The sequence below is a fragment of the Podarcis pityusensis genome (assembly GCF_964106645.2).
Source record: "Podarcis pityusensis genome assembly, chromosome: 1".
NCBI lineage: Eukaryota > Metazoa > Chordata > Lepidosauria > Squamata > Lacertidae > Podarcis > Podarcis pityusensis.
In genome coordinates, this window is record NC_138028.1 from 23,903,926 (window position 1) to 23,915,440 (window position 11,515).

Genomic DNA, 11,515 nt, shown 5'->3' on the forward strand with positions numbered 1-11,515 from the left:
CAAACAGGGTGGATGGACCAAGTGATTCTAGTTTGATTCTATAGCACCAAACCAAAATATGAGAAATTTGAGTGACCTTTCTAATATATTTTTGTGCATGCTACAGAGCTACCTGGAAACTGTTAAACAATCTGATTGATTTGTTCATTCCTTCAGTCTACTGCTGTCTGGGGCTGATGGGAGTTGGTGCCCAGCCACATCTGGAGGACCTAGAATTTGCAACCCCAGTGTTGGTGCTGGATCAGAGCTAGAGAGACCCAAGCTCAACTCAGCCTTGAAGCTCCCTAGGTGACCTGGGAGCAGTCACCGCCTCTCAGCCTAACATACCTTGCAGAGTTTTCCTGAGCATAAAATTGAAGATGGGGAGATCCGTGGACCCCGATTTGATTTCCTTGAAGGGAAGGGCAGCATATAAACGCAAATTTTAAATATGTGCTCAAGGACGGAACCTGGTGCTTTCCCACTTTACCTGTCCCCATTCATGCCTGTCCCCATTCAGGTGCCCCAGTTAGGTCGGGCGTAATTCTTTGCAACCCATAAAATAAAATTGGTGCGCATTAAGTCTTCGGTCCCCTGCAGAAAGTGAAGTTGTTTCCAGCATCCTCCAAAGTGAAGTTTTGGCAAGGTGTAAGAGGACAGCCCTTCTGTCTCTTGGCTTAATGCCCGAGGCTTGCATTGTTCAGTCAATGTGTACCTGCAGGTGTTGCCATATCCATATATCTATATAGTGCATTTGATAAGATGAAGGGGGGTGGGGTGGGAAGAATGAAAGCAGTCAGAGACAAAAGGAGAATGAAGATGAATGTTAGTGTTCCCCTGGGGTTCATGGCTGAAGGAATTAACACAGCTTCGCTCTCTACCCTAGCTGTGTTTGTTTCCATGGCAACAGCTACGTACATGTTTCAGACTATCTACAGTGACACAGTTGCAGAAATAGTAGCTTGCAGGTTTCTGATATCGCATCAGTGGGCAAAGAAGCACATACACTATCTTAAGTAAGTGTGAAAGAATTTTTTCTCTCTCTCCTATATACCAATCTTAAGCTCTAGATTCAAATGTCTTAAGGTTAATTTTGTGCAAGCTCGTCTCAGGGAAACAGCCCCCGGACCCTTGCAATTCCGCTTGGGCCCTGCGAACGGCACGGTCAGAGTTGAAAGTTGCAGGAGGCTGTTGAGAAGTCTGCATTGATTCGGGCAAAAACGATCAAATTGGAGTGAATGTGGCTGAATGCAGACGAGGGCGATAGCTGTGGAATGAGATGTTTAAGAAGCATGTGGTCACGGCAAGGTTGCAGAGGGTGTTCCTTTCCGCCTCTCGCTCCCCTTTTAACTGTGTAGACAGAGATTGCAAATTTGTTGTAGCACAATAGGGGTTGGCTGCAGAATGTTGAGAGACTTCAGACTTCGCGGTTGATATTGTGGATGTTTCCATCGCAAAGCTGTCTGCAGGTTAGAACGATAGCTGTCTGCCTGATCGCTGGCTTAATTTGGGGAGATTTGGAGCCTCGTCATCCTTGAATGCTTTTGTAATTTGTGAGTCTAGGCATTAGGCAATCCTGATTTTTAAAATTATTTTGCTGCTACTCCCTCCCCCCTCCCCCCCCGGGGAAAACTGTTAACTGCTGTGTGTGATTTCAGGCAAGGAAATTCTCAAATTTATATGAATGATAGAGTAAGTTTTAGCTCTGTGGATTTTAACTGTAATGCAGAGTCTGTGAAATTGAGTTGTGTTGCTGTTCCATGTGCATGGATTCTTTGAATGTCAGGATGTGCCGTACAAAACCCATGCAGCTAACTTACTGTTTTGATTTTCCAAGAAGTAGCCATAAATAAGTGGTTGGAGAAGGAACAGGCTGGTCTCTCTCTTGACGGTTCCTTTCCTCCCCTTCGCATGGAATGTAAGGGAACTGTCTTGCACAGAGTCATTAGTCACTATTTGGTCCAACTAGCTCAACACGGTCTGCACTGATTGTTAGTTGATCACTAGCGTCTGAGGCAAGAGTCTTTCCAATGGAACCTGGGACCTTCTGTATACACAGCATATGCTCTGCTATTCAGCCACAGCCCTTCCTTTGCTCTAAGCACCACTGCTAATCCACTTCTGTTCTCCCTTCCCCTACACACACAGAGCATAATCTACATGGTGCCCCTTGTTAGCCTATGAAAGCTGGCAATCCCAAGCAAATATAGTGAATGTCCAAAACCTCAGGTATATGCCGAATGCAATAGTGACTGACGTGTGATTATTTATGGGGGTTCCCTGAATGAATCTGGAATTGCAGGAACTGGCATATAGGAACGCTGAGATTCACTGCAACGTAAATAGGAGTCCTCAGCACCCCTGTTAATGATTATCTGTGCTGTGTTAAACCAGATCATTCCAGTCAGAGGCACAATCTCTCCCAGGTCCTCCTGCTGCATTGGGAGGATGCTTCAAACTTTTAATAGGGCGCATCAATTCCTATTGAACTCCTGCTTTGCGTCTAGCAAGTTGCAGGTTTCAGTGTCCCTCTAATCTCTATCCCATTCTGGTATAGGTTGTCTGTTGTACAGTTAGTGCCATTTTATTTGTAAGCCAACGTCAGTGTATGGCTTCCACCATTTATGGTTGGCACCAGCACCTGCAAAAAATCAAGTCCAAGTGGTGTTTGAAGAGCCTTCCAAGCTAGCTCCTAGCTCCAGTAGAGTTCCAGATTTTGCATCCATGCTGTTCTACTGGTATATAAACAGAGAGGGTGAACCATCCAACTCTATAATATCCTTTTTGAGGTGAGGCAACCAGAACTATACACAGTTTTCCAAATGCAGCTGCACCATAGATTCCTATAACAGCATTATGATACTGGCAGTATTATTATTATTATTATTATTATTATTATTATTGCCCCAATGTGCAGCCCTTTATGCCCGTGTACATGAAATTGCATTTGCCATTTTCCCTCTCATTCACTCGGTGTGGAGAGGTCGTTTCGGAGCTCTTCTAAACTTCTTTAAAATGTTTTTTCTAACCCCCCTTCTGTTTTGTCAGCCGTTGTGGCTACTTATCGATAGATGAGGATATACAGTTGCAATCGAAATTATTCAGCCCCCAATGCAAATTGGGTTTATTATCAAAATTTACAGACTTTCAGCTGTTTGCAATGAGCAAATCAAACAAAAGCAATCAAAATAGTTCAACACAACGGATGCTTCAAGTGGTTCCCCCAAATTCAGCCGAAATTGCAACTTCTACTGGCTTCTCCAGTCTCACTGTTATTTAAACCCCTGAACAGAATCCCTCACAACAGCACAAATACAACAGTTGTTGTCTCATGCACACCTGATGCAACTAATCAGGGGCATCATTGCTTGCACCAGGTGTGCCTGAGCTGGAACACATGAAATACCAGAACTGGCTAGGGATTTGCTGAGTGTCAAATTTGGCTGCATGTTAGAAATAGAGAGAATGGTCCAAGAGAATGGTCCAAGAAGGTAAAAGAAGAGATCATCACCCTTCACAAACAAGGAGCAGGATACAAAAATCGTGACGGCACTGAATGTTCCTAGAGACACCATTGGAAGCATAGTTCACAAGTTCAAAGTTAAAGAAGGAACAGTGGTTCAGGAAGAGTCCAATGATGACTTTCCCATTTCTGGTTCCAGAACCATGACAGGCAGTGGAGTCACATGGCTCCATTCCGCATCTGATGCCAGTTTTGTAGTTGAAGTAGCCCCTAGTAATTTTACTGTTGGGACACAGACTATGGGGGGAAAGTTTGATTTCTTAATTCCTCGAAAGGGAACATGTAGGTATAGCACATACAGTTTGCACTGGGCAACCTTCCTGCTCCTCTAAGCCTTGTACATGGCCTAAGGCCCTGAAACTTTGCATGCACTTCCGGACTTCAGGCTTGTGCTAAACATAGAACTATTACGCGGGGTTACATTGCATTGACTGCAAGCTCCATGGTTGTCTTTTTGCCCTTGGAAATTCAGATCCAGCTTTTCACTTTTGCATCTGTTCAATCTCAGCCAGGAAAGGCGCAAAGGAAAAACAGTTCAGCCCCTTGGTTTATCTGAGTAATTGACGCAGCCGTAGCTTGCCTTTTAGTGACTAGCCTAATAGTTTGCCTTACATTAGACTGTAGTCCATTAGTTAAATAGGAATTCTGGGGAAGATGCAGCCTTTTTATAAGGAAACGAGCAAGAGAAAAACATGCCAACACCTGAATCAAATTATTTACCAAGTTGACTATTCTAGTGCAAATCACCACAGATCCAAATATTTACTGTATATGCTCTGTCTAGAATCAGAAAAATACTACTGGGGTTGTAACATTTATTATTTTTTAAGAAAAAGTATATTCTGAGCCTAGGGCTTGCCGATCAGAAGGTCGGTGGTTCGAATTCCCACGACGGGGTGAGCTCCCGTTGTTTGGTCCCTGCTCCTAGTAGTTCGAAAGCACATCAAAGTGCAAGTAGATAAATAGGTATCTGGCGGGAAGGTAAACGGCGTTTCCGTGCGCTGCTCTGGTTTCGCCAGAAGCGGCTTAGTCATGCTGGCCACATGACCTGGAAGCTGTCTGCGGACAAACGCCAGCTCCCTCGGCCAATAGAGTGAGATGAGCGTGCAACCCCAGAGTCGTCCATGACTGGACCTAACGGTCAGGGGTACCTTTACCTTTATGGTAAGCCTATTTCACATAACTTTCCAAAGGCCTTAAAAACACAAGGCAGGCAGGCACTGTGAAGGGTTGGCTGGAGCCTCCATACCTAGGCAAGGTAGAACTGTTGTCTCAGCAATGTGCTGAGGCCTTCTGAATGCAGGCCAGTACAGTCCTGCTGTTGGCTTAGCACCCTCTGAGGAGCTGCCTTATTTCCTTAAAGGGCTGTGGCTTCACCCATTGGCTCCTGTGGTGTGGAAACAATAGGGGCTGCACCAGGAGTCTGACGAGTCCAGCAAAGCACCTTATTCCAGCATGGAAGATCTGGCAGTGGAGGAAGACAGTGGTTCCTGAAGAGGCGCCTCCTGCCATCCATGGCTGTTTCTAAGCTTGAGGCCAGTTGAGGCCAGGGAACGTCACATCCATTCCTCTCACACTGGCATCTGTCCACTACAGGGACTTGCTGGGAACCTATATGGAGTGAAAACCTAGAGTGCATGGATCAGAAGTGCTGAAACAAGAACTGATTAGCACAATCCCATCTGAACACCCCGTCTAAATTTTTGGTGGAAAATTGCCCCCTTTTGTTATCTAAACCACAGTGAACAGAGCCATTCTTCATCTTCTGCTTATTATAACCTACTTACAAAATAGAACTTCCAGCCAGCATGGCCAAGAGTCAGGGATAATGGGACTTTTAGTCCAAAATGTTTGGAAGGCCACAGGTCCCCTAGCTTGTAGGCTCTAAGAGAGGCACATCACTCTCCAGTGGAGCATACACTGTCGGTAGAAGATATGCCTGTCTTTCATTTAAGCTTGTCTTCCGTTAGTGATCTTTCCATTGAGAACCACCCCTTCCCAACCCACTATGGAACACGGTGTTTGAAAACCACATCCTTAAGTCGAACGGATCAGTAACAGTTTGCTCCACAGTCGCTTGTAAAGTTTGCTTATATCAGCCACTTGGGGATGTTTCAGTCCTTGTCCTTTGATGCAGCGCCTCGGTTGTAACTTCTGCAGTGTTGCACCATGGTAAGTGGGGTGGTGAGCAAAGAGAATGATGCACCAATGCAAGGGTGCGATTTAGATGATCAGGATCCCATGTTACGGTTTTAAAACGAATATTCAGAATTTCAAACTGTAGAATGGTTCTTGTCGTGGATAATCCTGCATTTTGAAATGTGCAAACATGTGAAAGAGTTTAATGGGAATGGGCTGTTCATGCAGCACTTATCAGTGATCCCGTGAGCCGAGGCTCAGTTTCTAGATAGCTGCTGTGCACTGGATGATCTATGAGGAAGCTACATGGATGACCAATTCCGGCAATAACTGTTCATATGCAGGATGCAGATACAGAACATTATGCTGCTATTGGCCCAAAGCTGGTGGAGTCCCGGTTGTTTGACCTCAGCAGGGCAGACATAAAATTGTGTTATTGTATCGCATCTCAGCTATTTAAGCTCACTCCATTTTATCTTTGTTCAAAGAATGGGCCAGAGTTCATTGGTTAATGTAGAATTCACCTGTTTCAGTAGCCAGCATTTCCAGTTTAAAGGATCAGGTTTAGGGTTGCCATGTGTGCTCCTTTTCCAGGACAGGTCCTCTTTTTGAGGGGTAAAATTTCTGTCCAGGTGAATTTTTTACATTTGACAAAATGTCTCTGGCTATACTTTCTGGATGGGACATAGACATAACTGGTGGTTGAAGACTTGCTTCCTTTTTTCCCCTGCCACCCTCAGCAATATATTGCAGCTTCTATACCCTACATATAGTAGGGGTATTTAAAATGAGAGTCATCAAAGCGTCCTCTTTTTTGCTCTTCAAAATATGGCAACCCTAAATAGCTGTGGAGAATTATCTCTGCCAAAGATCTTGGAGGGCTGTTTCTGGTCAAGAGAGACATACTGGGTCAGACAACTGCTATTCATGGGGGATGCCTACTCTTTTAAGTTACCCAAAATGCAACGTTTCATAGATTTATGAAATGTACTGGCTTCACAGACGTATATTCTAGGAAGATAACCTAAAATGGTGCGCAGTCTCCATAGATGACAGATGAGTTTAATAATAATAATAATAATAATAATAATAATAATAATAATTTTTATTTATACCCCGCCCTCCCCAGCCAAGGCCGGGCTCAGAGCGGCTTACAAGCAATAATAAAAACAAGTTGAATGATTACAACTTAAAAACAAAATTAAAATACAACAACAGTAAAATATTAAAATGTAGCCTCGTCGCAGGAGGAGAAGGAAAAGAAAAAAGAAAGAGAGGGAGGGAGGGAATCAAACTGGCTCCAAGCCAAAGGCCAGGTGTCTTACAGGCACTGTGGAAAGAAATCAGATCCTGCAGGGCCCTGGTCTCATGAGGCAGAGCGTTCCACCAGACCGGAGCCAGAGTTGAAAAGGCCCTGGCTCTGGTTGAAGCCAATCTAACTTCCTTAGGGCCCGGGACCACTAGGGTGTTGCTATTTACGGACCTTGAGGCTCTGCGTGGGGCATACCGGGAGAGGCTATCCTGTAGGTACGAGGGTCCTAGGCCATGAAGGGCTTTGAAGGTCAAAAGCAGCACCTTAAATCTGACCCTGTACTCCACCGGGAGCCAGTGCAGCTTGAAAAGCACTGGGTGAATATGCTCCCATGGCAGAGACCCCGTGAGGAGCCTCGCTGCAGCATTCTGTACCCGCTGGAGTTTCTGGGACAGCTTCAAGGGCAGCCCCGCGTAGAGCGAATTACAGTAGTCAAGCCTGGAGGTGACCGTCGCATGGATCACTGTGGCCAGGTCGGGGCGGGAAAGGTAAGGGACCAGTTTGGCTTCCATTCACTACTGCCCATCTGGCTGCCCATCCACTACTGAAGTATATCTGTAGGGCAATGAGTGGTACCAACGCCACTACCGAAACAACAGCAAAGAATGTGGCAGCCACAGCCACGATCACGCCAAGCAGGACTAGGCTCTGTCCTGGTTTGGAGAATGTTGGGGGATTGTCAGCACTGTGTTCAAAGGCCCTTTGAGCTCAAACTGGTCTTTCAATGGAAGGCTGGATGGAAGAAGGCCTCTGCCCTATCCAAACCCCCTGCAGCCCAGCAGATCTCAGGCTTAGATTGCAGCCTTAATTTAGAGCTGAGCTGGAAAAGGGGACTGCATTCACACTGTACATTTAAAGCACAATGGTACCACTTTAAACAGTCGTGGCTCCCCCCCCCTCAAAAAAAAAAAATTATGGGAGCTGTTGTTTGTTAAGGGTTCTAAGAGTTATTAGGAAACTCCTATTCTCCTCACAGAGCTGCAGTTCCGAGAGTAGTTTAACAATCAATCATTCTTCCCAGGGAATTGTGCCAATTGGAGCTCTGTGGAGGGAATAAGGGCCTCCTAGCAACTCTTAGCACCGTTAACAAACTACAGCTCCCAGAATTCTCTGGGGGAAGCCATGACTGTTTAAAGTGGTACCATTGTGCTTTAAAGTGCTGGTTGTTGTTGTTGTTGTTGTTGTTGTTGTTGTTGTTGTTTAGTCGTTTAGTCGTGTCTGACTCTTTGTGACCCCATGGACCAGAGCACGCCAGGCACTTCTGTCTTCCACCTCCTCCCGTGGTTTGGTCAAACTCATGCTGGTAGCTTCGAGAATACTGTCCAACCATCTTGTCCTCTGTTGTCCCCTTCTCCTTGTGCCCTCCATCTTTCCCAACATCAGGGTCTTTTCCAGGGAGTCTTCTCTTCTCATGAGGTGGCCAAAGTATTGGAGTCTCAGCTTCAGGATCTGTCCTTCCAGTGAGCACTCAGGGCTGATTTCCTTAAGAATGGATAGGTTTGATCTTCTTGCAGTCCACGGGACTCTCAAGAGTCTCCTCCAGCACCATAATTCAAAAGCATCAATTCTTCAGCGATCAGCCTTCTTTATGGTCCAGCTGCATCTATTTAAAGTGCTGGTATAGCACTTTAAATATATGGTGAGAATGTGGCCTTTTTCTTTCTCCTTCCCACGTTTAAATACACATCCCCATTTCGACAATATTTCAGGGGGACATGAAGGAGGAGAAAGCATTCAGAGAGAGGATGAGGATGCCCTCTGACAGGCATGCAGGTACGTCGCCACAGCATTCCCTGGTACTTGGCATTCCAAGAGGGGTCTTCCAGACAGTGACCTCTTTTCAATGCTGATTAGCTGCTGTTTTGTTTGAAATTATCTCTCTCTTTTTTTTGCAGAGGAATCAGAGATTTTGCACAAAATGTTCACTTCAGAACATCCAGAATAAATACATCTAACAACATTTGATAGCAGTAGCAGTGGTATCTAATTAATATCAATGGCAGCCATAGAAACAATTCCCTGAAAACCACCAGCAGGAATGCTAAAGATGTATTCACAGTGATATCTCCAATGATAATTTGGTAGCAGTGGCTCATTTCATCAATCCCTTTAATGAGGAGGTTCATTTCCCCCCCGGTGCCTGAGAAACAAACAGATACAAGCCAGAACCATGTTGGTGTACCTAACCCAAGAACCATCATGTAGACCTCATTCTCGCCGGCTTAATCCCATTTCTTTTCTGAGATTTTAGCTCAAAGCACCTCCACAAATGATAGCAGTAATACATGCTGATGTGCAAAGTGGTTTTGCTGTGCCTTAAAAAAAAAAATCTATCATTTATTTTTTTAGCCAGCAGTAAACTTGATAGAGCACCTTTTAACTGGAATTCTTGTTTTGCTGTGTACACTTCTTTTCCTCTTCCCCGATAAAAGGGTAAAGTGCAACCCAGGTTTCAGAGAGGGATGGATGCCTGATTAATCTGTCTGCCAGGTGCATATGGAAATAAATTAGCAAATGGTACATCTGGGATTGAACTACTGCAGAGATGATAAATTATTGCCATCTTCCATGGCTGTATTACTGAGGCATCAGTGAGTTCTCTAGTTCTCACTGAAAGGCTGATCACATAAAATCACCATGGTTCTGGAATTAAGGCAGCATTTTCGGTGGTGTAAGCAATTCTTAAAGGCTCTGAGGCCCATTTTTATTAGACTTACGATAGGCTTACGATGTGTGCGCATGTGCGTGCACAGAAGCAAATATTTCTAAACAGCCCTTCAAACTTTCTTCCTCTACAGAAGAATCTTAAACCTAGAATTTTAGCATTAACCTTGCAGTGTTTGATGTCATTTGGGGGGTAGACTTGCCTGCTGCCATTAAACTCAGACCGTGATTGGAGTTTTCGACCCAAGGATTCTCGTGTAAGTGTGGGAGGGAAATGATGGCATGCGATCATCTTCTCTGGCATACATCTCTGCAGTGAAACGGGAAGCCATTCAGTGGCTGTAAAGGTATCAGCCTGGAGAAATTGCCCACAAGCTATACTGAAGAGGTGGCATCAAGGAGAAAGCCAAGCCCCCTGTGTGGCCTCATGCAAGCCTCCCAGGGGTTGCTCATGCTCGATGGAGGGATATTGCAAGCATTCAAGTAGGGGCAACCACAAGGCAATTTGGACTGTACCCTTGTATTCACGTGTCCAATAGGAACATAGGAAGCTGCTCTATACCCAGGCAAACCATTGGCCCATCTGCCTTAGTATTCAGACACTCCAAGTGTGCCTGTTTTCCAGGGACGGTCCCGATTTTACAGAAGCCGATCCGGTTTCTGACTGGATCCCAGAATGTCCTGCTTTTCCTTAGGGCTTTCCTATTTTCATTGGAGAAATTTGGGAGGGTGTGGAGTTATGTGACCCTTGAGCCAGGGAGATAAGTAACTATACAACCTTTAGAAGACATCTGTACAGGGAAGTTTTTACATGTTTAATTGTGCTTTTATACAGTCCTGTTTTTCTAGAAAAAGAGGTGCCGGAACTCACCATGAACGCCTCCCTTGTTCTCTTATAATGGCAATGGCGCCCACTTGAGAGGTGCCAGGACTCATTTCCAGTGAGTTCTGGCTGAAAAAAGCCCTGTTTTTATATATGTTGGAAGCTGCCCAGGGTGGCTGGGGCAACCCAGTCAGATGGGCGGGGTGTTGTTGTTGTTGTTACTATTGTTATTGAATAGGACGTCCCTATTTTCATTGGAGAAATGTTGGAGGGTATGCCGACACTGACTGACAACAGCTTGCCAGAGTTTCAGATGCGGGACACTCCCAGCCCTAGTGTCAGGCTTCAGGAAATCCTATCCCTCCTACGGTGGGCAGCCAAGAAGCAAATAACAAAAAGAGTTCTTACCAAGCCCTTTATTCAGTATTCACAGAGAGAGGTTTTGAAAAGTGCCCCTCCATTCCAGTAATGGCATTACTCCAAATAAAGTCCCACCCCCTCCGTCTCTCCTATTCTACGTCATCCCTGCGCCAGCTGATCTGTGCTTTCTGCCTCTGAGCTTTCTGTTCTACTACTCTCAATGCACGCCGGGTCCTGGGAGGGGGTGGTCTGGCATGCTTTCAAAAGACACTGAGTCTGTCAGCTGTCTCTCCCTTAGTGCATCTTCTTCTTCTTCTTCTTCTTCTTCTTCTTCTTCTTCTTCTTCTTCTTCCCACGGCTGCTGCTGCTCTCCCAATATTTCCCAGCTTCTCCCCCCCACTGCAGCCTCTGAACTATGACCTTCTGCAAACCAGTTTTAAATCTGTACTGTCCTCTTCTTCTCGGGAAGGTTTGGGGGGCGGTCCCCACCATTCCTCCTCAGTCCAGTCCCTGACACCCACTTGGAGATGCCAGGGCATGAACCTGGGACTTTTTGCATGCAAAGCTGATGGTCTACTGCTGAGTGATATCCCTTCCCCCCCAAATGGATACTGTCTGCCCTGTAGGAAGGAAAAAGGAGGGAGACAAAGACTACATCAAGGCCTGCTGTGGCCTGACTTACCTCTCCCTGACACAGGGCCAAATGATATCCTCT

General features: G+C 45.5%; 1 protein-coding gene across 1 annotated transcript in view; it reads left to right on the forward strand.

Moving 5' to 3' along the window:
* The first annotated feature begins 939 nt into the window (after positions 1-939).
* Positions 940-11,515, forward strand: part of FOXN3 (forkhead box N3) — a 192,042-nt gene continuing 181,466 nt past the window's right edge. The window contains exon 1 of the mRNA XM_080984504.1: positions 940-995. The gene's annotated coding sequence lies outside the window, so the exon portion shown is untranslated. The remainder of the gene's footprint in view (positions 996-11,515) is intronic.